The 26,282-nt window shown below is 41.1% G+C and overlaps 1 protein-coding gene across 1 annotated transcript in view; it reads left to right on the plus strand.

Moving 5' to 3' along the window:
• PDK3 (pyruvate dehydrogenase kinase 3) overlaps positions 1 to 26,282 on the plus strand; it is a 132,195-nt gene that overhangs the window by 19,788 nt on the left and 86,125 nt on the right. The window lies entirely within an intron of this gene.

Genomic DNA, 26,282 nt, shown 5'->3' on the forward strand with positions numbered 1-26,282 from the left:
ATTCTCTGCAAAAAGCCTTTCACCTTGCTTACAGCAATGGACTCCAAATTTTTTGCTTGTGTACTTTCATTAGTACACACCCTTATTATGTCTGTACTTGTTTATATATGACAGACTATCATTAACCAGTATATTAAGTCACAGGCTATAACTTGGGTAGGCTTTAGATCCATATTTCTAGTAGGTACCTGGATAATTTTGAGTTCTTTGAACAACTTTTTAAAAAAGATTTTTAAAATTCATTTGAGAGAGAGAGAGAATGAGCTACAGGGAGGGGCAAAGGGAGAGGGAGAAGCAGACTCCTGGCTGAGCAGGGAACTCAACATGGGGCTCGATCCCAGGACCCGGAGCTCATGACCTGAGCTGGACACAGACAACTATCTGAGCCACCCAGGCACCCCTGAACAACCTCTTTTCAGATATAAATAGGTGGTATTTGGTTTGATGTCAAATATGGTTGACAAAGAAGGTTCTAGAAGGGGGAGAAATGCAACAACATTCATTACATTGTCAGAAGGAGAAATCTAACATTTTCTGATTGTTTGATTCTTCTTGCTTTATTAATATTTTTTCCAGCCAGAGTTTCCTTTGTGGGATTCTTCAAAATTATGTATTTATTTTGTGAGGGTTGGTTTCGTTATAACTATAGACTAGAATCTATAAACACATTTTAACCAGGCAGGAAAAAACTTTGAGATGTTACAAAATATTGAAAGCAAATGACGAGACTTATCATCTTATCATCCCCTCAATTGAGGAACTCCCACTCTATCTTCAAAAATAATTGGAGCATTGTTCTTGTCTTGACTATCTGACCCACAGACGGGGAGAGGGTGGCAGCATCAATCCATATATTATCCCCTAGTTGAGTTTCTTTTCTTATTCTTTGAATCAAAAACAAATCCAATAGAAGTTACCTTTTCTTTTTTTTATGGTCAGCATATAGTTTATTTTGATTATGCTTTCTACACTGAAAAGAATGTATATCATCCTGTTGTAGGTATAGTTTCTTTTTTTTATAATAAATTTATTTTTTATTGGTGTTCAATTTACCAACATACAGAATAACACCCAGTGCTCATCCCTTCGGAAGTTACCTTTTCTTCCCTCACCCCAGTGGATCACCTTGACCACCCTCTGTGGTGTGTACCCCTTTACTTTGGAGGCCACTGGTATACTTGCATCCCATTCCCATTTCTTCCCCTATCCTTCAAGAGCCTTCTTGTCCTGCACCCATCTTTCCATACCTGCCCAGCCTCTCCACAGAACACTCTGCTCCAGTCAGCCCAGTCTCTTCCCTCCTCTAACCCTTTGTTTGCTCCCAGTCGTGGTGTGTGCCCTTTCTCCTGCCCCATGCACATCCACGTTATGTTCATCTTTCCCATGGGTTTCTGCCCAGCTATTCCAGCCTGGAATGATCTCACTTTGCTCCTAATCCCTGGAACACGTCTAGACTTTACTGTACATTCTTTTTTTGCAACTTTGCACCTACTTATTTGTCTCTGTAGCTGAACTCTAACAGCTGCCCACAGGCCAGAGCCACCTGAGTCTCTAATAAGCCACAGAGAAGTTGGAGAGCTTATTAGAGGTAACATGGTTTTTATTAGGTGGTGCATCCCCAAAGCAGCCCATAGGCCTGAGGATCCTCCTGGACTCTTGCCACAGACCTTGTTTTTTGGCTCTCCCAGTGTCTGTCTCCTCTGGTGACTGGTGGGGACTATAAACATTAATGGATCTATGGCACAGAGGTATTAAGGAAGCCACGGAGAAATTGCTTTGACTTCTACCTGAGAGGGCAGGATGGTGCCAGGCTTAGGGTGAGTTAACCTGCATTTCTCATGGATTACAGCTTTTGTTCTGCCCTCCCAGCCTGAGCCAAACACATTCATAATGACTTTTCTTTAAAAGAAGCCCATGTTTATTTTTAAAATTTGATCTCCCAAAGCACTGAATTACCCCCCCTTTTTTTACAGCTTTACCAAGATATATTTCACATGCCATGTAATTCATCCATTAACATATACAGTGGTTTTTAGTATATTCACAGCATTGTGCAATCTAACCCTCTGATGATCATTTTTTTAAAAGATTTATTTATTCATGAAAGACACAGAGATAGAGAGAGGGGAGCAGAGACACAGGCAGAGGGAGAAGCAGGCTCCATGCAGGGAGCCTGACGTGGGACTCAATCCTGGGTCTCCAGGATCAGGCCCTGGGCTGAAGGCGGCGCTAAACCGCTGAGCCACCCGGGCTGCCCTCTGATGGTCTTTTTTATGTGTCAACCTGACTTGAGTCAGGTTAGGCTACAGTCCTCAGTGATTCAACTGAACACTAATCTAGATGCTGCTGTGAAGGTATTTTGTAGACGTGGTTAAAGTTTGTAATCACTTGACTTTAAATAAGGGAGATTATTTTAGATAATCTGGGTGACCCTGATTCATTCAGGTGAAAGACCTTAAGAGCAGAGCTGAGGTCGCCCAGAAGAGAAATTCTGCCTGCAGCCGGCAGCTTTGGCTCATGCCTGAGTTCTAGCCTGGTCTTCCTGCCAGCCTGCCCCGTGGGTTTCAGAACTGCCTTGCTGACCCCCACAAGTGCACAGGGTGTTTTCTTGCACTAAATCTCTTAATATATATCTCTTGCTCATTATATGTTTCTGGTGGAACCCTAGGAACCCTATCTGATACAAACCCACTTACATTTATTTATTTTATTTATTTATTTATTTAGATTTTATTTATTTATTCATGACACACAGACACACACACACACACAGAGGCAAAGATACAGGCAGAGGGAGAAGTAGGCTCCATGCGGGGAGCCTGACGTGGGATTCGATCCCGGGCCTCCAGGATCACGCTCTGGGCTGAAGGTGGCGCTAAACCGCTGAGCCACCCGGGCTGCCTCAAACCCATTTTTAGAATATAAAAACAAATTTCCATTTTCAATAGGAGTCTGCTTTTCTTCCCTAGGATACCTTACAATCTTCTGTCCTTTTGTTGTGTGTTCTTATTTATTTATTATTTTAATTATTATTATTTTTTCAAATGGTAAGAACATTTATTGTAAAGAGGGTCTAGGGTTTCCATGGAAAAATCAGAATCTCTGAATACTTACAATTATTTTAGCCTTTTTAAAAATTCCGGTATACTTAACATACAATGTTACATTAGTTTCAAGTATGCAATATAGTGATTCACCAGTTCTATACATTACTCAGTGCTCATCGTGATAAGTGTACTACTAATCCCCTTCCCCTATTTTACCCATCCCCCCACCCACCTCCCCTATTGTAACCATCTGATTGTTCCCTATAGTTAAGAGTCTGCTTTTTGGTTTGTCTCTCTCTTTTTTCCCTCTGTTTGTTTCATTTCTCAGATTCCAAATATGAATGAAATCATATGGCATAGGTCTTTCTCTGATTGGCTTATTTTCCTTAGCTGTTATACTCTCTAGTTCCACCCATACTGCTGCAAATAGCACGATTTCATTCTTTTTTATGGCTGAGTGATAGTCCATTGTATATATACAGCATATCTTCCTTATCCATTCATCTATTAATGGACACTTGGGCTGCTTCCATAATTTGGCTGTTGTAATAATGCTGCAATAAACATAAGGGATGCTCATACCCCTTCGAATTAGTGTTTTTGTAATTTTGTGCAAATGGTTCTTTTTTCTACACATCCTTGCCAACACTTACTGTTTCTTGTGTTGATGATTTTAGCCATTATGACAGATGTGAGGTACTATCTCATTGTGGTTCTGATTTGCATTTCCCTGATGAGTGATGTTGAGTATCTTTTCATGTGTCTGTTGGACATCTGGATGTCTTTTTTGAGAAATGTCTGTTCTGTCTTCTGCCCATTTTTAAATTGGATTATTTGGGGGTTTTTTGGGGTTGAGTTATATAAGTTCATTTATCAGATGTCATTTGCAGATCTCTTCTCCCATTCAGTAGGTTCTTGTTTAGTTTTGTTGGTTGTTTCCTTTGCTTTGCAGAAGCTTTTTATTTGGATGTAGTCCTAATAGTTTATTTTTGCTTTTGTTTCTCTTGCCTCAGGAGACATATCTAGAAAGATATTGCCACAGCCAGTGTCAGAAAAATTACTACCTGTTCTCTCTTCTAGTATTTTTATGGTTTCGGGTCTTTCGTTTAGGTCCTTAATCCATTTTGAATTTATTTTTGTGTATGATGTGAGAAAGTGGTCCAATTTCATCCTTTTGCATGTAACTGTCCAGTTTTCCTAACACCATTTGTTGAAGAGACTATCTTTTCCCCATTGCATATTCTTGCCTCCTTTGTCGAAGATTAATTGACCATATAACTGTGGATTTATTTCTGGACTTTCTATTCTGTTCCTTTGATATGTGTGTCTGTTTTTGTGCCAGTACCATACTGTTTTGATTACTACAGCTTTTTAAAAAAGCTTTTGTTTATTAATTCATGAGAGACACACACAGAGAGAGGCAGAGACATAGGCAGAGGGAGAAGCAGGCTCCCTGTGGGGAGACCATTGCTGGACTCAATCCTAGGACCCCGGGATCATGACCTGAGCCAAAGGCAGACGCTCAACCACTGAGCCACCCAGGTGCCCCTGATTACTACAGCTTTTAAAGAAAAGATTATTTGTTTACTTATTTATTTGGCAGAGAGAGAGAGCACAAGCAGGGAGAGCGGCAGGCACAGGGAGAGGGAGAGGGAAAAGCAGGCCCCTGGCTGATTTAGGACACCACTCCCCACCACCCAGCCAAACAGGGCCCAATCCTAGAACGCTAGGATCATGACCCGAGCCGAAGGTAGATGCTCAACCAACTGAGCCATCCAGGTTCCCCAATTACTACAGCTTTGTAATATAACTTGAAGTCTGGAATTTTGATACCTCCAGTTTTGATTTTCTTTTTCAAGATTGCTTTGGCTATTCAGGGTCTTTTGTTTTTGGATAGTTTGTTTTAATTCTGTGAAAAATGCTCTTGGTATTTTGATAGGGATTACATTAAATGTGTAGATTGCTTTGGGTAGTATAGACATTTTAAAAGTATTTGTTCTTCCAATCCATGATGATGGAATGTCTTTCTATTTCTTTATGTCATCTTCAATGTCTTTCAACAGCGTTTTATAGTTTTCAGAGTACAGATCTTTCACCTCTTTAGTTAAGTTTATGCCTATGTATCTTATTATACTTGGTACAATTGCAAATGAGTTTGTTTTCTTAATTTCTCTTTCTGCTGCTTTATTATTAGTGTATAGAAATGTAACTGATTTGTGTACATTGGTTTTGTATCCTGCAACTTTATTGAATTCATTTATTGGTTCTAGTAGTTTTTTGGTGGAGTCTTTGGGTTTTCTATATGTAGAATCATGTCATCTGAAAATAGTGAAAGTTTTACTTCTTCCTTACCAATCTGGATGCCTTTTATTTCTTTTTGTTGTATGATTGCTGAGGCTTGGACTTCCAGTAATCTTGAATAGAAGTGGAGGGAGTGGACATCCTTGTTTTATTCCTGACCTTAGAGGAAAAGCGCTCAGTTTTTCCACATTGACTATGATGTTAGCTGTGGTATTTTCATATAAGGCCTTTATTACATTAAGGTATGTTCCCTCTAAACTTACTTTGTTGAGGGTTTTTATTATGAATGGATGTTTGTGAAATACTTTTCATGTATCTATTGAAATGATTATATGGTTTTTATCCTTTCTCTTGTTGATGTGATGTATCACATTGATTGTTTGCAAGTATTGAACCATTCTTGCATCCTGGGAATAAACCTGATAGTGGTGATTTTTTAAATGTATTGTTTGATTCAGCTTGCTGATAGTTTATTGAGGATTTTTGTATCTATGTTCATCAGAGATATTGGCCTGCAGTTCTCTTTTTTTGTGTTGTCTTTATCTGGTTTTGGTATCAGGGTAATGCTGGCCTCATAGAATTGGGTGTTTTCCTTCCTCTTCTGTTTTTGAAATAGTTTGAGAATAAGAGATATTAACTCTTCTTTAAATGTTTGCTAGAATTTACCTCTGAAGGCATCTGGTTCTGGACTTCTGTTTGTTGGCAGTTTTTTGATTACTGATTCAATTTCATTGCTAGTAATTGGTGTATTCAAATTTTCTATTATTTTGGGGATCCCTGGGTGGCTCAGCGGTTTAGCGTCTGCCTTCAGCCCAGGGTGTGATCCTGGAGACCCGGGATCGAGTCTCACATCGGGCTTCCTGCATGGAGCTTGCTTCTCCCTCTGCCTATGTCTCTGCCTCTCTCTCTCTCTCTGTCTATCTCTCTGTCTCTTATGAATAAATAAATAAAATCTTTAAAAAAACAAATTTTCTATTTTTTCATGCTTCAGTTTTGGTAAGTTATCTGTTTCTAGGAGTTTATTTCTTCTAGACTGTCCTATTTGTTGGCATGTAGTTTTTCATAATATTTTCTTACAATTCTTTGTATTTCTGTGATACCAGTTGTTATTTCTCCTCTTTCATTTCTGATTTCATTTATTTGAGACCTCTCTCTCTTTTGTTGATGCGTCTGGCTAGAGGTTGATCGATGTTGTTGATCTTTTCAAAGAACCAGCACCTGGTTTCATTGACTGTTCTATTTTTTTTTCAGTTTCTATAGCATTTATTTCTGCTCCAAGCTTTATTATTTCCTTCCCTGTGCTGGTTTTATGTTTTGCTTTCTCTTCTGTTGTTTGTTCTTAAGGGTACTTCTATATTCCTCCTGTTCCCAGGACTAAATCTTGGGTTTAGTGTTGATTTTTTTTTTCATGAGAGACACACAAAGAGAGAGAGAGAGAGAGAGAGAGAGGCAGAGACACAGGCAGAGGGAGAAGCAGGCTCCATGCAGGGAGCCTGACATGAGACTGGATCCTGGGTCTCCAGGATCACGCCCTGGGCTGAAGGCAGACACCCAACCACTGAGCTACCTGGGCGTCCCTGGTGTTGATTGTGTATAGTTGCAGTCAAAGAAATGTTTACCTCCACCAGAACAATTTGTTGGGATTCTATTTGCAATTTTTCCTATTGTCATTTGTACTAGAATATAAATTCCAAAGGGGAAAGGATTGCAGTTTGTTTTGCTTATTGAGGTATCTCAAGAGCCCACAGCTCTGCCTGATACCAGGCAATAGATAATCCATCCATATCTGTTGGATGATCGAATGCCCGCAGTGACATTGTAAGCTCCATGGAAGGAAGAGAGAGTCTCCATTTATATCCTCCATAAGAGCCTAGCAGTGCTACGAAAGTAGGTGCTCATGGTACGTTGCAGAAATGGCCACGAATTCTGCCTTTCTCATAAGAGCTCGTGTCTCCATCTCTTAAATCTAAGTTTGGCTGTGTGAATTGCTTTGGTCAATGGGACATGAGCAAATGTGATATAAGCAGAGATTTGAAAAATGCTTGGGTATCGGAACTTGGAATTAGAACCCTAACATGACCATGAGCTAGCCTGCTAGTGGGTAAAAGGCTACATGGAGGAGAACCAAAGCATCCCAGCTGACAGTCTACCAACTACCAGACCTGTGAGCAAGGCCTTTGTAGATCATCCAACCATCTGCCATCCTATAAGCTGAACAAAGACACATGGGCCAGCCTGGATCTGAAGGACTACTTAACTAACCCATTAAATCATAAGCAAAATGAAATGTTCGTGGTTTTAAGCTGTTGAATCGAGGTCATGTGTTATACAGCAATAGATAATGAATGTAGTGCTCAATAAATGCCCATATTTAATAAAGAAAGAAATGTCATCTCAGTTCTCAACTATTGTGTGCCTGCTTTATGCCAGGTTCTGTTCTTGGCACCAAGAATATGAAGATTATGGGCAGCCCAGGTGGCTCAGCAGTTTAGCGCCACCTTCAGCCCGGGGCCTGATCCTGGAGACCTGGGATCAAGTCCCACGTTGGGCTCCCTGCATGGAGCCTGCTTCTCCCTCTGCCTGTGTCTCTTCTTCTCTCTCTCTGTCTCTCATGAATAAATGAATAATCCTTTTAAAAAAAAGAATATGAAGGTTAAAACATGTGGTTCCTGAAAGCCTCCTTAAATATGACACCAAAAGGGGCGCGTGGGTGGCTCAGTGGTTGAGTCCCTGCCTTTGGCTCAGGTCATGATCCTGGGGTCCTAGGATTGAGTCTCGCATCAGACTCTCTATGAGGAGCCTGCTTCTCTCTCTGCCTATGTCTCTGCCACTCTCTGTTTCTCTCATGAATAAATAAATAAATAATTTTTTTAAATGATACCAAAAGCACAGATTACAAAATTAGAAAAAAGATCTATTGGATTTCATCAAAATTAAAAAGTTTTGTGCTTCAAAGGACACCACTAATAAAGCGAAAAGACAACCCACAGAATTGGAGAAAAAATGTACAAATCAAGTATGTGATAAGGAACTTGTAGAATATATAAAGAACTCATGCAACTCAATAATAAAAAGTTAAATAATCCAATTTAATAAAGGCAAAGGATCTGAATAGACATTTCTCCAAACACGGTATATACATGGAAAGATGCTCAACATCATTAGTTATTAGAGAAATACAAATCCAAACCACAATGAGATATCACTTTGTTCCTACTAAAATGGCTGTAATAAAAAAAGACAATAGTAAGTGTTGGCAAGGATATAGAGCAATTACAACCTTCATATACTGCTAGGGGAAATGTAGAATGGTACAGCTAGCTGCTTTGGAAAACAGTTTGTCTATTTCCCCAAACGTTAAATTCAGAGTCACCATATGACCTAATCTGGAGAGTACTCTGACACCAATCAACCAATTCTTCAGTTCTCTGGACACCAACTAGATGTCCAACAATTCATTTTTGACACTCACTGTGTGGTGTTACTGTCAGATTCCACATATTTAAGGATTTAGTTCTGCAAGACTGCTCCCACTGCAGACGCCAGTTGAAGTCCCATGCCATACTTACTTCTGAGTGACTGCCTATAAATCAGAGGTTCCCATGATCCCCTCCTCAGATTCAGTAGATTGCTAGAATGGTTTACAGAACTGAGAAAAATGCTTTATCTATGTTTACCACTTTCTTACAAAGCATACAACTCAGAACAGCTAGATGGGAGGGATGTAGGGCAAAGTGTGGAGAGAGGAGTGGGGGAGTATCCTTCCAGCAAGTTCACATGTTCACCAACCTAGAAACCCTTCAAATATTGTATTTTGAGTTTTTATAGAGCTCCACGTCTAGCACCACCTCCCCTTCCCATGGGTCAGTGAGTGGGACTGGAATTTCCAACTCTGATCGCTTAACCTTTTTGATGACCAACCCTATCTTATGGCCATCTAGGGGTCCCTTCTTAAGTCACCTCATTAGCATAAGCTTAGGTGTGATTTAAAGGGGCTTATTATGAATAACAACAAAAACACACTTCTATCAGAAAATTCTAAGGGTTTTAGGAGCTCTGTACCAGAAACTGTGCACAAAGACCAGGTATGTTTTTGTATTATACCAAATCTAGCAATTCCACTCTAGATGTATACCCAGGAGAAATGAAAATGTGCATCCACACAAAAACTTCTATGTGAACTTTTAGAGTAGCATTCTTTATAATAGCCCCAAAGTAGAAACAACCCAAATGTCCACCAACTGATAAATGGATAAACAAAACATATCCATACAATGGGATATTATTTGGCAATAAAAAGGAATGATGTTCTGATAAATGTTATAATGTGGATGACCCTTGAAAAAATTTTGGTAAGGAAAAGAAGTCAGACACACAAAAAACACATATCCTATGATTTTATTTACATGAAATGTCCCGAATAGGCAAGTGTGTATAGAGGCAGAAGGTAGATGAGTGGTTGCCAGGGGCTAGGACCATTGGAAGGAATAGGTGACTGCTAATGGGTATAGGGTTTCTCTTTGGGGTAATAAAGTGTTCTAAAATCATATTGTGGTGATAGTTGCACAACTCTGTGAATATACTAAAAACCAGTGATTTGTATACTTTTAAGTAGGTGAGCTGTATAGAATGTGAATTATATCTCAAAAAACCTGTTTTTACAAAGTCCAACAACTTGGCCAAGGGCAAAGAATTACTAGTAAATAGCTGAGTTGAAACTTGAATATGAGTCTGGACTGCATGCTCCCTTTCTGTCTAACTTTTTATCTCACATAAGCCTGGTATATTTATTATCTCAAAAAATCATGTGCATAGAAAAATAGTAATATGTATTACATATATAAGACATTTTATCATCCACCTTTTTAAAAAAAGACTTATTATTTATTTGAGAGAGAGAGAGAGAGAGAGAGAGAGAGAACAAGTTGGGGGAGGGGCAGAGGGAGAGAATCTTCAAGCAGACTCCCTGCTGAGTGCAGACCAGGGCTTGATTCCACAGCCCATGAGATTATGACCTGAGCTGAAACCAAGAGTCAGATACTTAAGCAACTGAGCCACCCAGGCATCCCTGTCATCCACCTTTTTAAAATTAGTTTTTTATTTTAACCTCAGTAGGGTTAACATACAGTGTTGTATTAGTTTCAGGTGTAAAATACAGGGATTCAACACTTCTGTACATTACCCAGTGCTCATTATGATCAGTGTACTTTTTAAAAAAGATTTTATTTATTTACTCATGAGACGCACAGAGAGAGAGAGAGAGAGAGAGAGAGAGATGGAGACACAAGCAGAGGGAGAAGCAGGCTCCCCGCAGGGAACCTGATGTGGGACTCCATCCCGGGACTCAAGGATCACACACTGAGCTGAAGGCAGACGCTCACTCACTGAGCCACTCACCCATGGTGTCCCATGATCAGTGTATGCTTAATCTCTGTCACCTATTTTACACCCACCCCCACGCACACCTCCCTTCTGGAAACATTCAGTTTGTTCTCTGTACTTAAGAGTCTGTTTCTTGTCTCTCTCTCTCTCACTCTCTTTTTCCCCTTTGCTCATTTGTTTTGTTTCTTAAATTCCACATATGAGTGAAATCATATGATATTTGTATTTCTCTGACTTATTTTACTTAGCACAACACTCTCTAGCTCCACTCATGTTGCAAATGGCAAGATATCATTCTTTTTTATGGTAGAGTAGTATTCCACTATATATATATATATATATATATATATATATATATATATATATATTACACCTTCTTTATTCATCTGTAGATGGACACTTGGGCTGCTTCCATGTCTTGGCTATTGTAAATAATGCTGCCATAAACATAGGGGCACGTATCTTTTTTGAATTAGAGGTTTCATATTCTTTGGGTAAATACCCCATAGTGGAATTACTAGATCCTATGGTAATTCTATTTTTAATTTTTTGAACAACCTCCATACTGTTTTCCACAGTGGCTGCACCAGTTTGCATTCCCACAAACAGTGCAAGAGGTTTTCTTTTTTCTCCAACACTTGTTGTTTCTTGTGTTCTTGATTTTAGCCATTCTGACGGGTTGAGGTAAAATCTCACTGTGGTTTTGATTTGCATCTCCCTGATGGTGAATGATGTTGAGCATCTTTTCATGTGTTTGTTGGCCATCCCTTGTCTTCTTTGGAGAAATGTCTGGGCCCATCCACCTCTTTTTTACAATTTAAAATGGATTGTGGGCATTTTTCCATGTCACGATATAGTCTCTGACAACATAACATTTTAATACCTACGTAGTATCCGATTGTGTGGCTGACCCTTAATTTATTCAACTGAGTCTTTGGTATTTGGGTGGTTTCTAATATAGAGCTCTTATCAAACTAACTGATGTAAACAGGCTGGTAGGCTTTTTATTTTTGATAGCATCCATGGCCTTTTTTCAATGATTGGAACAGGGTCTGTCTCTTTTAAACTTTTTACTAAAGCCCAAATGTACATACATAATACATATATATCATAAATGTAAAGGTGGACATATTTCACAAACTAAACATACCCGTGTAACTAGTACCCAGCTTAAGAAATAGGACATGACTAAATAAATAAATAAATAAATAAATAAATAAATAAATAAGAAATAGGACATGACCAGCACTTCAGAAGCTCCTTTCGTGCTGTCTGCCCCCCAGGTCTTTTCCTTTTTCAATAAATATCAGCTGGCAATATGTCAAATTGGCAAATCCAACATGCCCCCGTGGGATAGGGCCAGTAAAGACATCACAGGTTGCTACCGAAAGTACACTCATGGCTCTCCCACTTTCAATGCTCTGGAATCTACCAACCTTAACTCAAACCTTAGTGTCACCTATACCCAGAGTTTCCACCTTTTAGGTAGTTTCCATAGCTGAGTGGGCAGCTGGCAAGTTGACTTGGCATGGGTATGTGGCATGACCAGGCATGTGGTGCCCTCTCCCCTGCCCTACGCACCTGATAAAGCCAAAAGGGAGGGCCTGAACATCTGAGCAATGGCCAGATGTTCTAAACCAGTGGCTTTCCAACTTGGCTGTGTATTAGAATCCCTGTGAGAGCTTTAAAATATAATAATGCCTGGCTCCCACCCCCCCCCCAGAGATTCTAATTTAATTGGCATGGGGTATGGCCTGGACATGGAGATTTAAAAAAAAAATCCAAGTAATTCCTGTGTGCAAGGGCTGAGAACCTATGCTCTAAACTCAGATTCTTTTTTTCCCTTGTCAAATTATTATTTAAATTCTATTTATTTAACATGTAGTGTAGTATTGGTTTCAGGAGTAGAATTTAGTGATTCATCACTTACATACAACACCCAGTGCTCATCAGAAGTGCCCTCTTGAATCCCCATCACCCATTTAGCCCATCCCCCACCCACCTCCCCTCCAGCAACCCTCAGTTTGTTCTCTATCCTTAAGAGTTTCTTATAGCTTTTCTTTCTCTTTTCTTACCCCTTCCTATATGTTAATCTGTTGTTTCTTTTTTAAAGATTCCACTTAGCCATTCATGAGAGAAACAGAGAGAGGCAGAGACACAGGCAGAGGGAGAAGCAGGCTCCCTGCAGGGATCCCGACATGGGACTCGATCATGGGTCTCCAGGATCATGCCCTGGGCCAAAGGCAGACGCTCAACCACTGAGCCACCCAGGCGCCTCCTGTTTTGTTTTTAAATTCCACATATAAGTAAGATCATATGATATTTGTCTTTCTCTAATGGACTTATTTCACTTACCATCACATACTTTAGCTCCATCCACATCATTGCAAATGGCAAGACTTCATTCTTCTTGATGGCTGAGGAATATTCCATTGTACACATATAACCACATCCTCTTTATACATTCATCAGTCAGTGGACATTTGGGCTCTCTCCATAGTTTGACTATTGTTGATAATGCTGCTAAAATATCAGAATGCATTACCCCTTCAAATCTGTATTTTTATATCCTTCGGGTAAATATCTAGTAGCACAATTGATGGATTGTAGAGTAGTTCTACTTTTAATTTTTTGAGGAACCTCCATACTGTTCTACAGAGTGGCTGCACCAGCTTGCATTCTCACTAACAGTGTAAGAGGGTTCCCCTTTCTCTGCATCCTCACAAACATCTGTTGTTTCCTGTGTTGTTAATTTTAGCCATTCTGACAGGTATAATATCTCATTGTGATTTTGATTTGAATTTCCCTGATGCTGAATGATGTTGAGCATCTTTTCATGTGCCTGTTAGCCATCTGGATGTCTTCTTAGGAAAAATGTCTATTCATGTCTTCTGCCCATTTCTTAACTGGATTATTTATTTTTGGGGTGTTGAGTTTGATAAGTTCTTTATATATTTTAGATACTTACCCTTTATCAGATATGTCACTTGCAAATATCTTCTCCCATTCCGTAGACTGCCTTTTAGTTTTGTTGATTATTTCCATCGCTGTGCAGAAGCTTTTTATCCTGATGAAGTCCCGGTAGTGCATCTTTGCTTTTGTTTCTTTTGCCTCTGGAGACGTGTCTAGTAAGAAGTTGTTATGGCTGAGGTCAAAGAGATTGTTGCTGCCTGTGTTCTCCTCTGGTATTTTAATGGATTCCTGTCTCACATTTAGGTCTTTCATCCATTTTTAATTTATTTTTGGGTATGGTGTAAGAAAGTGGTCCAGTTTCATTCTTCTGCATGTGGCTGTCCAGTAGTCCCAAAACGATTTGTTGAAGAGACCATTTTTTTTTAATTGGGTATTCTTTCCTGCTTTGTTGAAGAGGAGTTGACCATACTAAACTCAGATCCTTTTTGGCGTTTGTCGGTGTGCTGTTTAGTGTCAACATCAGCTGAGGATTAAGCACCATGTCTCATTGACAGTAATATTTTTGTAATTCACATTAGCGGTTTTTTTTTTTTTTGCTTTCCTTAGAGGGTTTGTGCAACACTATTTTGACAACATGCCACTCTCTCTATAGATTGAACTGACAATCTCTAAGATGGTTGTGGATATACTGGGTCATTTTGCCTGAATAGGAATTAAGATGTCTTAAAACAATACTGAATTACAAAAGTCACCCCTTATGCATATTTGATGTGCTTTCTTATGTATCCTGCACATGATGTGCTCACTGGAAGAATGTTGTTTTGGATATGTATGTCACACAGGGGAGATTTGCAAAGCTGTGATGCCTTTCCATCTGAGTTATTCCCTGGTGATTTCTTGCAGAGGATACAAGCCTTTGGAAAGGCTATCCTTAGTCAAGGAGAACTTCCCCATAGAGGGGCCTGGACAGCATTGTTGGAAGATGATTAAAGAAAGCTTCTTTATAAGTTACCTTTAGGAGGGAAAACGAAATGTCTGGTTTATGAACCAAAACAAATGGGGTGAGTAGAAATCAGACACTTAAAGTAGAAAAGGAAGAGAAAGGAGTTCAAGCAAGAAGAGAGATGAGTCTGGGGTAAGTTGGCACTTCCAGAGTGTGAAAGGTGTATGACCAATCTCCAGCAGAGGGAATGACTGGCTAGCTTACTGTTGGATTTACGGTAGAACCATTGGCTAGTATAAGCGGAGCCTGCCAGGTACTAATGCACAGGAATTGTGGGCAGGTGTCTTCAGTGTTAGGGTAATAAACAGTAAAAGCAAAAAGATATAGAAACACCTTCTAATTCCTGGGGAAATGTCAGCCTCTCTTCAAATTCACTCTTAAATGTCTACATGAGGATGCTGTTCCCAGGCTGGAGTTCCCAGGAGCCCCATCCTTTCCTGGGCAGTGCTCTGTGGATCCTGGCCAGGAGGCCTGTGCCAGCAGAGCTCAGAGCTGCTGATACACTTGCCCACATGATTTCAAAGCAGTGGTAGATTCTGTCTTGTATTTATACAACCAACAGAAAGAATCTATTTTAGAGAAAACAGGCGAAGAAGAGAGCGGTGGGTAGCAATTTCATAGCCTGCTCTGTAATTTAGTGTGGTGTTCTGTGCTGAAGGAGAAAATAATCCCTGTGTTAACAGACAATGGAGGACGAGAGAAGGAATGATCAAGCAATTTGGACCCCGGTCCTGTGAGTTTTCAATGTGTTGGGAAGGGAGGAAAAACTTTTTTGACTTTTTCTTGTTCTATTTTAACATCATAGAAAGACATTAGTTATTTGTGGAGTTTGATGCACAGATTAAGATATAGATAGATAGATAGATAGATAGATAGATAGATAGATAGATAGCAGGGCAGGCAGTGTATACGTAGATAGGGTAAGAGGAACTTAGAGTACTGGCCAAGGACATGGGCTCTGGAGCCAGACTGCTGCCTGGTATTGAGTCACAGCCACGATTAATATGTGACCTTGGGCAGGTTATGTAACCTCATGTCCTCATCTGTAAAATGGGATAATAAGAGTACATACCTCATACTGGCACAAAGTAAGCCAGTTAAAGTTTGCTTTCATTGTATTATCATTAGCATAACTCACTGGTATATTAAGAGAAAACAGATGGGAATCATCGACCCTAGCCTGAGGAGGTCAGAGAGAATCACCTGCCAGGGCACTGGAGGTGGTGGGCTGCGTTGAGTCTCTGATGATCAATAGGAATTGGCAGGAGAGAGGGGGAGATAATATCCCCATTCCAGGCAGAGTGCGGTCTGCGGCTGAGGAACAAGGCATCTATAAAGAAGGTTTTTGTGTGATTTGTATTATTTGAGTCACTGTTCCTGCCATGTTTGACAAACAAGTAAACACATGTATGGAAGTTACATGTTTTTTTCTAGTCCACAGAATATGACTAGAGTGCAAGGGAGTTCAAGAACCTCTCGTGATGTCTCCATGTCTCCCCGGGGTCTGGAGTCTAGAGTTTGGAAATCATTGCTGGAGTCTCTTGTATCCTGGATCCAGGCCCAGCTTTCTCTCAACAGTGCTGTCCAGATGGAGAGCCACGGAAAGCTTTCAAACAGGGGAACCCTGATGGAAATAATTATTCCACGTCTATTTCAGTGAGCCTCCTTTCAGTGTGCCTTTATGTGTAGCTGACTCTAATAAAGCAAAAAACTACATTTCCCAGACTCTCTAGCAGCTGTGCAATTTCAGTTCCACCAATCAGATGTGGTCATGTGAGACAAATCCAGACTGCCTTTAAGTGGGAAAGAGGCATGGTGGGAAGCTTCTGTGTTGCAGGTGTATCTTTCAAGAGGTCTTGTGTGCCTCTGAAGCCAGTGTTCTAATAGTGGTTTCCTGAATCCTCAGATCATATCTGAGGTTGGCAACCCTGTGGAGCCAGCTGTTGAAAGGGCACCTTGCCGATTTCCTCATACAAGTCCTTCCTGAGGGTGGTGGTTTGCCATCAGGGGAACCCAGTAGGCACATGTCTGGGGTTGGCTCTATCCTGGCCCTAGATACTGCTTTCTTTCTACCTTTAGCTAGTCCAGGGTCAGCCCAGTTCTGTTTCTCCTTTCCCCCACCTGTAACCCTTCATTCAAGTCATGAAGTCATGGTCTCTCCTACAGGTTTGGGAAAGGAATCTCTGCCCTGGGTCAAGGTTATTTTCTTCCCAGAAGGCACCTGGGCTTCCTAGGCATACTTTCCCATACCCCCTTTATACAAATTTGGTCATTTCCCTCCTTCACCTCCCCAGATACCTTGCCACAAAGTAATGCCACTTTGTGGGGGATGAGTGATATAGCCTTGGGGGGTCATGCTGATACAGCAGGCTAAATGATCTAGATAAACTAACCAAAATGACTGGACAGGAGTTTCTAGGTAATTTATAAACAAAACAAGTTGAGGCAGGAGTAAGGAGCTGTCTTCTGAAGTGGAAAGAATGATCCTTTCAGGATCTTGAACCAAACACTTAAAGAGAAGTGATATGAGTAAACTGCAGGAGTGACCTGGCGTGGGGTGACCTACACAAGGTTTCCGGCAGTCCCAGAGACGGTCCCCATGTGCCCAGTGTGGGCTGTGCCCTGCACTCAGACTCAGGTCAAGGGCACTGAGCAGGAACTGCAATACAGCTCATGCCCCACTTGCCACTAGGAGGGCCCCAGCACGGGCCGTGCACTTCATGAGGAAGCAAGGAAGCAGGGCAGGGCGGTGCCTTTTAAAGTGTTGTAGGGGCAGCCCTAGTTCCAGATGGGACAGGGAGGAGAGGCCCAGACACTGTTTATGTCAAAGGCTTCTGACACCCAAAAGGGTGTCTTCTCCGTGCCCCACAGCACCGACACCCCGCGTGTAGAGGGGTGTCTTCCCAGCCCGCTGGCTCTGAGACACTGGCGTGTCCTTTCATGACATGAGCACATGCAATGGGCAAGGTGGCAGTGACTGTTATTGTTTCCTCTGCCAGATGTTTTCATGCTATAAAACCGCACAGTACGAACTCTACAATCATTCTTTGGACTTTAAAATTTGCTGAGGAAAGAGGAGGGTGTGGGGAAGAAGGGGAGGAGGAAGACAGGGAGAGACAAAGTCCTCTTGGATCGCAAACAGCCTGTTTCCCTTCTAGAGTGACTAGCAGCGCCTGGTCTTTTGTTCCTTGCCTGGGGAACATGTTCAGCAAGTATAAAAGTGAATCAGGTTGTTTATAGCAAGGCTTTGAAGATTCTGGGCTTTCTGCTGTAATAGCAGTGCAGGCTGTGCCTTCTGCTGCCTGGAACCACATCCACCAGAAACAGACAACAGGTCTGACCAGAATGGGCTGCCCTCAGCCTGCTCTTACCTGGGCAGAACCTCCGTGGGGAGTGGGGCGGAGCAGGCAGAGAAGAAGGATGTGTCAGCAGCAGCATGAGGCACAGCCCCCGTGCACACTGGGCGAGAAAAATGAAAGGGCACGTGAGAGAATGTGGTAGGTAGAAAGTCCGCTTTAAGGGGTTGCAACCAAAAATGTAAGTCACTAAAACCACTTTTAAAAAAAGCGCCAAAGCAAAGGAAAATGCTGGGCGCAAGTCTCTTTACTCCATCTATCACAGATGCTCTGCCCCCCCACCCCGACTCGTAGTCCCCAGCATTTACCATTTTTGTGCACATGTGTCCAGCTTCCGATAGCCAGCAGTGGCTGCTAAGACCTGAGACTCTCTCCAGATTCAGTGCCCTCGCTTCTCAGGCGGGGTGACTCAGATGTGTGTTGCTGGCCCCCCAGGGTTCCCAGCAGGATTATGCTCCAGCGGCCCACAGTGGCAAATTGCCTACCAATACACCCTTAAGTGGCTTCTTTTCCTTCCCTTCCTCGCCTGACTTCCCCACTGCCATAATGATGTTCCCTGAAATCTCTTACTCGCATTGGAATCCTTATATCAGCGCCCCGTTCTAGGGGAACCCAAGCTAAAACATCCTCCTACCTTTATCCATTTTGTGAAAATCTGCTCTCTTCCCTTGTTAAGTAGGTTTCACTTTGCTCTAAATTTTTCATATTCAAACTCATCACTAGGTTGGAGTGGCTCCTCTATCCAAACAACTTGTTTGATATAGGGGCATCCAAGTTTTATTTTATTTTTTTTAAAAGACTTTCTTTATCCAAGAGAGACACACAGAGAGAGGCAGAGAGAGGCAGAGAGAGGAGCAGGCTCCCTGCTGGGAACCTGATATGGGATTTGATCCCAGGACCCTGGGATCAGGACCTGAGCCGAAGGCAGACGCTTAACCAACTGAGCCACCCAGGTGCCCCTCCTTTTGTGATTCTTAAGGAACTTTGCCAACTCTTTGATAGACTGTAATTTGTTGTATTAGCTATTTGTTCTGGTACCTGAATCATAGACGAACTTTCTCTTGGTAAATGTATTTTCTGACAGATGATGTGAGTAGGGTTATGTTTTAAATATATTAGGGGAGGGAGATCCCTGGGTGGCTCAGGTGGCTCCCTGTGTCTCTGCCTCTCTCTCTCTCTGTGTTTCTCATGAGTCAATGAATAAAATATTATATATATATATATATATATATATATATTAGGGGAGGGATGCCTGGGTGGCTCAGCGGTTGAGTGTCTGCCTTTGGCCCAGGGAGTGATCCTGGAGTTCCCAGAGTTCTGGGATGGAGTCCCGCATTGGGCTCCCTTCGGGGAGCCTGCTTCTCCCTCTGCCTATGTCTCTGCCTCTCTGTGTCTCTCATGAATGAATAAGTAAACTCTTAAATAAGTATATTAGAGGAATTAATTTTTTTAGAGATTTTATGTATTTATTCATGAGAGACACAGAGAGACAGAGGCAGGGGCAGAGGGAGAAGCAGGCTCCCTGCAGGGAGCCCGATTAGGTACTTGATCCCAGGACTCCAGGATCATGACCTGAGCCAAAGGTAGATAGATGCTCAACCACTGAGCCACCCAGGTGCCCCATATTAGGGGAATTTAGAATTCAAATTAATTTTCTTGTGAGTCCTTTTATAAAACAAACCCAAATCTATGAACTTTCATGTATTTTCTTTCCTTGAACTATACCCACCTTGCTTTATTTTTTAAAGATGATGCTCAGCACAATTTAGTTTGTGTTAACAGTGTGTTCCCCCAGCCCTTCCTCCAGCAGTTGTTAATCCTTGTGAGTGTTACTTAATGATGGGTAGGTCCCACACTACGGAGATAATGAGATCATGAGTTTCTGTACCTCTCCTTGGCGCATAGTGAGTGCCTGCTTTGTGTGGGGCACCTTGAAGGAGCCAAAGATGAATAAGACCTAGCATCTATCTGCAAGGAGCTTGGCCTCGGGAAGAGGAACACAGTCCTGTAATCCTTTCTGGGTTTTTTTTAAAGATTCTATTTATTTATTCATGATAGACATAGAGAGAGACAGACAGACAGGGACAGAGAAACAGAGAGGCAGAGACACAGGCAGAGTGAGAAGCAGGCTCCATGCAGGAAGCCCGATGTGGGACTCAATCCTGGGACTCCAGGATCACGCCCTGGGCCAAAGGCAGGCGCTGAACTGCTGAGCCACCCAGGGATCCCCCTTTCTGTTTTTTTTTTAAGATTTTATTCATCTATTTGAGAGAGAGAGAGAGAGCATGAGCAGGGCAGAGGGGCAGAGGGGGAGGGAGAAGCAGACTCCCCATTGAACAGGGAACCTGATGCAGGGCTCAATCTCAGGACCCTGAGATCACGACCTGAGCTGAAGGCAGACCCTTAACCTACTGAGCCACCCCAGCACCCCACAGACCTATAATCCATAAATAATAGCAACCTGGTAAGAAAGTTCTACACAGAGTATTAGGAGACCACAGAGGAGCAAGTCTCTGACTCTCACTAGTAAAGGGTTTTAGAAGTATGTGTAGGATTTTTTCAGACAGTGCAGATAAAGAAAATAAGAAAATTGGGGTGCCTGGGTGGCTCAATCAGTGAAGTGTCTGCCTTGGACTCAGGTCATGATCTCAGGGCCCTGGGATTGAGCCCTGCATCAGGCTCCCTGCTTAGTGGGGAGTCTGTTTCTCCCTCTGCCTCTGTGATCTTTCTTACTCTCACTCTCTCTCAAATAAATTTAAAAAAAATCTTAAAAAAACAGAAAAGAAGAAAATAAATCAGGGGAGTGTGATAGCAATGGGAAGATGGCAGCATTAGTAGAGCAGATGGGAGAGGCCTCTCTGAAGAGGTGACATTTATTTTTTTAAAGGTTTTATTTATTTATTCATGAGAGACACACACACAGAGAGGCAGAGAGAGAAGCAGGCTCCATGCAGAGAGAAAGAGAGAGGTAGAGACACAGGCAGAGGGAGAAGAAGGCTCTATGCAGGGAGCTTGACACGGGACTCAATCCTGGGACTCTGGGATCACACCCTGGGCCGAAGGCAGGTGCTAAACAGCTGAGCCACCCAGGCGTCCCTGAAGAGGTGACATTTAAACTGAGACCTAAATGAGAAGAAAGTTTCAGCCACTCAAGGACCTGGTAGGAGAATGTTTAAGGCAAAGGAACAGCGAGCATTGAGGAGATGGGAGTGATCTCGGCTTGTTCAAGGAACAGCATGGTGGGAGTGACGTGAGTGAAAGGGAGAGGAATAGAGTGCATCTCAGGGAACGGGAGAGGAAAGTGAGGTGGCTCAAATGAAAGCCTAGCATGGCAGCTTTGAGAGCTCTGCTGTTGCGGGAGGACATGCATCAGGAGGAGTTCCAAAGCGTAAGATTGCATGACTTTGTCAACACTCCCTAGGAGCACTGCAAGTAGAGAAGGCAAATGGCTGGATTGATGTGTGGTTGGAGGTTGCAGAACAAATGTAGCAAATAGTGGGGTAAAGGAGTGGAATGTACTGGGAATGGAGACTTTGTAGCAGGCCAGGATGGATAAGAAAAGAATGGAAAATGGTAGATGAGGGTGTGACAAATGGAGAAAACAGAAGACTCTGGGATTGGAGGTCTCAGAGGCTTAGTGGAGCATGTGAGATGGAAACAAGGTAGAGAGAAAGCTAGGAGGACAAAGGGTTTTACTCTGAGGGTGAGGTCTAGGTCCATTGCTGAAGTAAAGTAGAGATGATGGTTGAAGGTAATGATCAGGGAAGTGTGGTGCAAGATGGGGTGTTATTGGATCTCACCAAATCAAAACGTTTGTGCATCAGAGAACACCATCAAGAAAGTGAAAAGAACAGGGCACCTGGCTGGCTCAGTCGGTGGAGTGTATGACTTTTTATCTTGGCGTCATGAGTTTGAGCCCCACGTTGGGTGTAGAGATTACTTAAAAGTAACATCTTTTTTTTTTAAGTGAAAAGACAATTGACAGAAAGGGAGAAAATATTTGCTAATACTTATGTAATAAGGAACTGATATAAAAATGTATAAATAACTCTTACTCCTCAGTAATAAAAAGATAAATAGCCCATTTAAAAATAGGTTAAGAATCTGAATAGATATTTCTCCAAAGACAACATAGGGTCAATAAGCACATGAAAAGATGCTCAACATCATTAGCCATCGAGGAAATGCAAACCAAAACTAACGAGATACTGCTTCACATCTTGTACTACAATGGTTATAATCAAGTAATCAGATAATAAACAAGCGTTGACAAGGATATAGAGAAATGGAAACCCTTATACACTGCTACTGGGACTGTAAGATGGTGCAGCTGCTTTAGAAAACATTTTGGCAGTTTCTTAAAGTGTTAAAATTAGAGTTACCATATGACCCAGCTAATTTCACTCCTAGGTATATAACCAAGAGAAACGAAAGCATATGCCCATACAGAAACTCCTACCCAAAAGTTCATAGGAGCATTCCTCAATAGCGAAAAGTGGCAACAACCCAAATGTCCATCAACTGACAAATGAATAAGCAAAATGTGCTATATCCATACAATACTGCCACTTGGATGACCCTTGAAAATGTTATGCTAGGTGAATGGAGACAGTTGCTACTTTAAATTAGTAATTGCTCAAAGTAGATTAGCGGATGGAAATAAGCATTTTCTTAATGAAACAGAATAGGCTAGATTAGATTGGACTAGATCAGATCTTTATATCCCAACTCAAGTGCCATTTCCTCAGAAGTCTTCCCTAACTAGGTCAAATCCCCCTCTCTTGGAACCTGTCCTTGATAGCAGTAAGCACAGTTGGAAGTTTGCATTTATTTGCATGATGATTGGATGGATGTTGGAATCCCAGGATGTGAATATAAATGTGCCCTGTCTCCAGCACTTAGCACACAGTTGATGGCACCTAGCAGGTTATTTGTAAGTATCTGTTCAAGGAAGGAAGAAGAGAAACTGGTAAGTGGGGGGTCAAGGTTATAGATGCAAAGAACAGAGTAACCTAGAAGGAAAGAAATAAAATGGGGGATGTAGATGAGGTCTCCAAAATAAAGGTCTCTAAGACATTGTTTTTCAAACTGCAGGTCACAACACATTAGTGAATTGCAAAAATGATATACTAAGTTGTGGGCAGAAGTTTTTAATGAAATAGAACAGGGTAGGATAGAAAATATCAGAGGGGCACCTGGGTCACTCCGTCGGTTAAGCATCTGACTCTATTTCTGCTCCTGTCATGATCTCAGGGTCGTGAGAGACCTGCCTCGTGCTGGGCATGGAGCCTGTTTAAGATTCTCTCTCTTCCTCTGCCCCTCCCCCTCCCCACCCCCATGCTCTCTTTCTCTAAAAAAAAAGAAGAAAAAAGAAAGTATTAGAGAATATAGCATATACCAAGAGTAAAATTTTTCATGAAACTTTTGTTTCAACTATATATATATATAATGTATATATATATATACACATATACATGAATGTATACACATATACATGAATGTATATGTATTATGTCATAATTCTACCGTATTTCAATTTTTAAAAATTGAAACACTCCTATATCCTCTGGTTCAAACATTCATAACTGTAATTCTTTTTTGAAGTACTGATCATTCTAGTGGATTCAGAATCAAGGACTGTGAATATAAGACCTTTGGTGGTTTGTACTAGCAATAGCATAGCATTTTTTATTTTTAAAATTTTTATTTATTTATGATAGTCACAGAGAGAGAGAGAGAGAGAGAGAGAGAGAGAGAGAGAGGCAGAGACACAGGCAGAGGGAGAAGCAGGCTCCATGCACTGGGAGCCCGACGTGGGACTCGATCCTGGGTCCCCAGGATCGCACCCCGGGCCAAAGGCAGGCGCTAAACCGCTGCGCCACCCAGGGATCCCAGCATAGCATTTTAAGAAAGTCATTTGTTAAGTAGAAATTAAACAACAAAAAAAGAAATTAAACATTAATTTCTCAAGTATAAATTGAACATTAATGGAATTTCTTAAGTACAAACATTAATTTGAGTTTTTAAGAATAAATTAAACAATGGTTGCAATCTCTATTAAGATGTTTTTCAGTCTCTAAAATGTATCAACAATTATGATTATTTCTAATCATTTATGATTAAGAAACCCAGGAAGCCAGTGTTTAGTTACGTAGCAAAATGCATGTCTTTAATTTAATTTCTCTTACCAGAAGTTATTTCAAAATGGTTTAATTCTAAGATTTATTTGAATGTGTGCAGTGCATCAAATGTGCCTAACAATTCTTTCATTTGAGAACTGTGTGTGGCAGGAAGTCCAGGGCCTTTGGAACCATTCTGGTCTGCAAGGAATCCTAGCTTTGTCACTTACTAGCTGTTTGACATTTGACAAGTTGGTATATTGGGATCTTGGCTTCCTTGTCTATTAAACAGAGAAAATAATTTAGGTGGAAATTGCCTTTTGTAGAGGTCAAAATTGGTCAACTATCAGCAATTTCATATGGCTCAACCTAATGATTATCTTACAGGGTGGTTGTGAGGATCAAACAAGACAATATTTGTTTAATACCTGGCACAATGCCTATTAAATGTTAGTATTCCCTTTGATGCAGGTGAAAAATACTAGTGTCATTGTTTAACTATCTTTTAAACTGGCAGCGTACACACTGGTCCCTTGCACATTATATACTTATTTAATTTGTGTCTTGCCTTGTTGCTGAAAAAAATTTAAGGAGACTGGTACCCAGTTGGTACTAGATAAATATTTGGATACTAGTGAATTAATGTTTTCGTTTAGTTTTGCTTCCTTGGTCATTTTTGAGTCATCACTTGGTACTTTACTAGAATCTGATGAAATGTTAAAGAGCCCAGTTTGGACTGTTCTTTTCCAAGAGTTTGTAACCAAGTCTTGTTTTGTACTCTAAGACGGGTTGTTCTTTCCTAGGCGCCAGACCCATGCAATGGTGTCTGGTGACTGTTTAACAACAGACTCTCTAGAAGCAAGGGTGTGTGGGTGGTGGTGAACCTAATATGTAGTATTGGCCAGTTTCCATGCAAATACTTACATCACTACTGATTTCAGGCTAGTAACTTGACATCACTCAGTGCACAGTTGGGAAGAGGTGAATGCAGCGAGCTCTTCTGAGCTAGAACCAAGATGCTCCAACCCCACCACTGGCCCCAAAACACATGAAACCCAACCTGAGGGCAGTGCTCTGCAGACTGGAACTCATAGTGGGTGTAGGATTTTTGATTTATATTTATGCCGCTAATAAAGAATTTTCACAATTACTGAGTTTCTTTTGAAAAGCACAACTAAACAGGATAACTGCAAAAGTAGAACAAAACAATAATTACAATATTTATCATTACCCTACATGTATATGACACCTTCTCATTAAATTGCTTTTCTTGATGAGACAACCTGCAGGGTTTTGCTCTTCTTTTTTCCTTTAGTCAACCTATTAATGACTAGTCTACTAAGTAAGTATCCTCCCCAAAAATGCTATGTAGTTTTATTCATTGACTCTCTTGGTGATCTAACTGGCTCAGATCTTGGGAAACTCGTTTTTGTTGGGATTGTAAAATTCAACATCAATTTTTTTTAATGTGAGGGGGTATGAATCATAGTTGAGGGAATTGCTGAGGATATGGGTCAATTTTTGAGTGATGTATTTTAAGATTTTAAAAATGCTTCTGCAAATAAAATATTTTACTGTAAATCAGGTATACTAAATAGGAGATGGTAATGTCCCGAGGTAGGAGTGGACTTAAGAAATCAATAGTGGCATTTTGTTGTCACAATGCTTGGGGAGCACTATTGACATTTAAAGGCTGGGGTCAGAGATGCTAGAACTGGAAATCACCCCCTGTTCTGAATGACCTTCAGATATCCTGCTGAAACATCATGTAGGTAAAAATAAGCATTTAATCTTCTAGGAATGCAGGCACAGTATAAATTGAAGGATACTTGCCTTTAGTATTGCTTAGAACTTTTCCAGTGTTGTTCACCATGCTGGGAAGTCATAACACCATGGGCAGTACTGATCTTGTCCTTCAAGTTGCCACTAAAGCATACCCGTGTCAGTCTTGGCCTTGAGCTGTCACTCACACCGATGCTATGATAGTGTAAGCATTTGGCTACTTTATTTTGTCTTCTAGGATTGCCATGCCTGAGAGTTTAATTTTGAGGTGTATGTTATTTTATTATACATTACTTTCTTTCTATTTGTCCTTTCTGCCAGGGTATTATGTTGATTTTTTTTTACAATTATGCATAGGGGTATGTGGTATTCCCTATGG

This window comes from Nyctereutes procyonoides, unplaced genomic scaffold (assembly GCF_905146905.1).
Source record: "Nyctereutes procyonoides isolate TBG_1078 unplaced genomic scaffold, NYPRO_anot_genome, whole genome shotgun sequence".
NCBI lineage: Eukaryota > Metazoa > Chordata > Mammalia > Carnivora > Canidae > Nyctereutes > Nyctereutes procyonoides.